The sequence below is a fragment of the Triticum aestivum genome, chromosome 2D (assembly GCF_018294505.1).
Source record: "Triticum aestivum cultivar Chinese Spring chromosome 2D, IWGSC CS RefSeq v2.1, whole genome shotgun sequence".
NCBI classification, from domain to species: Eukaryota; Viridiplantae; Streptophyta; class Magnoliopsida; order Poales; family Poaceae; genus Triticum; species Triticum aestivum.
The window spans coordinates 472904863-472909459 of record NC_057799.1 but is presented as its reverse complement, the minus strand read 5'-3'; the positions used below and the strand labels follow the sequence as shown (position 1 = coordinate 472909459).

General features: G+C 46.4%; 1 pseudogene; it reads right to left on the bottom strand.

The window, feature by feature from the left end:
- Nucleotides 1-326: 326 nt before the first annotated feature.
- LOC123055853 (protein FAR1-RELATED SEQUENCE 5-like) lies at nucleotides 327-3958 on the bottom strand (annotated as a pseudogene).
- Nucleotides 3959-4597: the final 639 nt, after the last annotated feature.

The following is a 4597-nucleotide window of genomic DNA, read 5'->3' as shown; positions in this document are numbered from 1 at the left end:
TGTTTCTAGAAAGATATTTGTCGAAACAATGGCCCAGGGCCACACACAGCCAGCGTACAGCACACCATTTGAGAACATGGTACGCTTCCAGCAGCCCCAAAAATTAAAAACATGTACGCTTGGCAACTCTGGTACAGTGACAACCCATTTGAGAACTACAACAGGGAAATTGCACAGGATGAAAACGCACAGTAAAGTACTGAACCGAACAACCATAATTTTTGAGTTCACATCCAACCAACATATAGCCAAGCACACACAAAACATGCCCAGAGTTCACAGCCTAGATTACAAGTTTGCATACACCATTTATCTTCTTGATTTTCCTAAATCCCTCCTGCTATTCTTAGTTCCATTGCTTTATTACAATTGTTTCGTCGATGCCCTTCGACACCACAATTTTGCATCTAGCAGGCTTTCGAGGCTGCTTTGGGACATCTCCATGATCCGGACAAGTTGTTCGCTTGTGTCCTTGCCTACGGCATATTGTGCAAAATCTGGTCCGTTTGCTCAATCCTTCATATGGAGCTTTCTCCCTACTGGTTGTTGGCCGACCCATCTCTTTCCTTTTTTCTGGAGCCAGCAATCCGTCCAACCGGTTGCTTGTCCTCGAAATGGAGTCATTATCTGCAAGTTCACCAGCAACTGCAGGCTCCTCTGCATGCTTCATGTGTTCTCCATCCATACCAGCAGTGTTTGAATGATTCACCACGAGTCCTTTATCTGCAAGCCTGTCCTCCAGCCCAAGACCATCTCTGACTTCAGCACATGGTAGCATCACTGACAAATTAGCCCTGAACAGATCCATCAATCAGTTGTATGCATCCAAACTGGTGTCTCCCAGCCTCACTAGCTCCATTGCATGCATGTACATGGTGAAGTGTCTGTACAAAAATGGATTGTTCTTCATGCTATCCTTCTAGTATTGGACTAGGTGGGCAGGTAGTATATCTCTAGCATCTTTTATCCATCTCTTCACGATATGTTTTGCTCGTATTTCCTTCGCCCGAATGAAATCTAACACCTGCATAGGCATGAACGAAAAAACTGGGAATCATTTGCATGATGCATAATTTGCAGTACAATTCAACATGATCTCTGCATAAAAGAACACAGGTCAAAGGCCCAGGCGCTAACCTTCAGCACATGGCTGCAAAGCAAGCCCATGTGTGCAAATTGTCCACACTCGCAGTCGAATTCATCCTCCCCATCTAGCATCCTAACCGTGTATGCCACTCTGCACCATTTCTCTCTCTTCTCCGCCTCGCTGTGGATTGCAACATACGTCTTGTGTTTCTCAATCTCTTCAACTTGATAAGCGCCACATTCATACAATATATGGCCAAACTTTCAAACATGGCTCTTGTATATATCTTGCTAGCATGCCTTTCCACTGCGAGGTTTGCCGTCATTAGCGGCCTCCCCTGCACAATTAGTATACAACCACTGTAAATGTTCTTTTTTTCTACTCATATGTTTGCCCCAATGACTTCAACTATGTACAGCATTCCCAACAAGAATTACTTACAATTCGTGTTCGCTTCTCTTCGTAGTTCTCCTCCGACTCCCGGTACTTCTGAACAAACATGTGCATTGGGCAACCAGGAGGCACATAATTCTTTAGCATATGGTTTGCACTCTAACTCCTCTGTGTGCTCGCCATTTTTGCACAAAAAACTCCCTTAAAATAAGGCTTCGCCCATTTCTTACGGATTTCATATAGGTTCGTCATGTACGGATGCGCCCTAAGCTTGTACTTGTCTAGCAACATGTCCCAAGCTTTCTCAAATTCATCTTCTGTCAACATGTGATTTATAACCTTATAGAACTCAGCTCTGAAATCACTTTTCTTCGTGTACAAGACCACCCAATGATTCTTTTGCTTTCTTCAGAATATGCCACTTGCACCAATGGTGTGTTGCATCCGGCATAACTTTCCTGATAGCCAGCTCCATAGCCCGGTTCTGGTCTGCAAATGCAAACAAAAAAATTCATCACGACCTCATAACCGATTGCATACTTTTCGAAGCAATTATAGGAGTGTACCTGTCAGTATGGTCACCGGTGGAGACCTGCCCATCATTCTAAGGAATTCTGAGAAAACCCACTCAAAACTATCTTCCGTTTCATCTCGCACGAGCACACCTGCTAGGATCACACTCTGAAAATGATTGTTTACCCCTACAAAAAGGCCGAAAGGCATGTCTTACAGATTAGTCCGGTAAGTGATGTCAAATGTTATAACATCACCAAAAAATGAATATTGCAGCCTGCTACTCCCACTAGCCCACATCAGATTCTTAATCCTGCCCTCATTGTCAGACTGGACCCTATACATGAAGTGTGGATCTTTAGCCCCAATCTCTGCGAACACATCCATTGTTTTTTTTTCACATCATCTTCTGCATTGTCTCTATTTATCTTCCCACACAGGTTACGCAACGACCTCTTCATGAACGGAACATTTTCCATTGATCCAAAGTAGCCTCCGGTGATGCCGTACACCTTTGCTAAGTTGACATTGTTCTGCCTTAACTGCTTCACTATATCCCTAGTGTACACATCTATGTGCTTGTTTGAGGCCCAGTGTACTGTCTCACCGAAATTAGGCCACAACGAGTGGTTGTGATTGTCTCTATGCTCTGCTATGTACCACCCATTGTCCTCCGCTCATAGCAGCCTTATTAGAGCAGGGCACTCGCAACGACAAGACCTTGTGTTCTCCACCCCAGCTTTTCCCTGCAAAATGATCGACAACAAAGTCAGTGAGTTCAGTAATTTCTTTGCTACCACACACGCAGACACAAAATACGAATTGTATGTCCCAGCATAAACATAAATAATAATAAAAAACTCACCGAGCAACCACAAACTATTTCTTGCATGCATTTTGTCCTCTCCACATTTAGCCTGCTCTTGCCGTAACGAATGCCAAAGCCCTTCTCCCACGAGTACAAATTGTAGAAGTCATACGCCTCGCCCACCGAGTCGAATGTTGTGCCGATAACTGGTGTGATAACATTCTCAGTTGGGTTCTCAGCAAATGTCCACACAACTTTCTCGAACGCATTGACCTGGTTCGGACAAGGTGGCCTGCTTGGTGCAGGAGCTCTAATCCTCAACCTGCAAACACATCCACCTCCACAACTCTCCCCAGAATTCAATAGCCTTGCGCAATCTACTCAACTCTCCCCAAATGCATGTGATCTGAAGCAAGATTACAAGCTCTTCATACAAATTTCATTACTAAGTCCAACGTGTCTGAACCTAATAACTTACTGTAACTGCTTGTCTGCGATGCAAAAACAATGCTTCTTATCTCATTTTACATAACAATTAATCCCTACAAAAAATGCTACTAACTCTAATGATCTGGCAAGTAAAAGCTCATTCTACAAACATTGCCACCATCTCTTCATATACTTGGTGTGTGTGTGTGTGCTACATTTCTGCTCAACAAAAAATCAGCTACTACCAATTCTGCTTCTGAGCATGACCAACAGCCAGGACTAACCTCTTATTCCATCCTGGCGCATGAGGATTCATCTACCCAGTAGACAGCTCCGACGATGGTGGAAAGTTATCCATCCGGATCGCCGCCGAAGGCTTGCCTAACAGAATCTGCCCGTGGCCACTGTCGTCGGAGCGCGCATACCCTCCTCCTCCACCGCGTGGCCACTGCCGTCCGCCCTCCTCCACCACATCCAGCTGCGCCACCGCAGGCAGCACATCTCCCCCATCCGCCACAGCCGCCTCCACGGGCACAGCCGCCGCCGCCGCCACTGGCGGCGGTACCAAGCTTTCTCCCACCTCCTCCAGGAAAGTGGATCTGAGACAGGGGCAGGCCATGTTTCTGTTAGACTCCAGATCTTGACCAACTAAAATCGCAAGGAGAACGTGAGGCCGGCGAGGAGGACAGATGCACGTACCTGCACATAGGCTGCATCAGGAACTGCATGGATGGTCGCCGCCGGGCTCCTCCTACTGATTATCCAGCCGACAGCTTCGAAACGAAAGCACCGCTTCGGGGAAGAAGGACCTAGACGACGCATTCAATTCATGCCCGAGCCCACCAAACGGAAAGCTAAAATCCTGGGCTACGGATCAGATGTGAGCGCCAATTCTGGTCCACGGCCCACCCCGTGCCCCTCTAACGGCTGGCATCCCGCGCCTTACAAATAGGCCCACCAGCTATTGCTGTCGCGACCGTGTTTTTCAACAGTACACATTTTTTAGCGATTCTCCAGCGCTCGTATAGCACAGCGGCACAGATCCAAATGAGATATCGAAAGGACTAGATAACGAGCTCATCTGAGCTCGTGCACGAAAACTCCATGTCCCATATTATCTCCTTTCTTCCTCCCAAACACATTGTTTCTCTTCGAGTGGAGACGCTAGTCCAAGTATTACGCATCCACGCCTCCAGCATGCACCGTACGTGTCTTGCATCCTCGAGAATATCCAAACATTGTACCTCGATGTCTCGACATGGTTTGGGTTACCACCACGTAGACACCGGGTATTTCGATCAACGAGTCGTCATATTGACCAAATTGCCATAATAACCATCAATATGGAGATTATAGCAAAAAAAAGG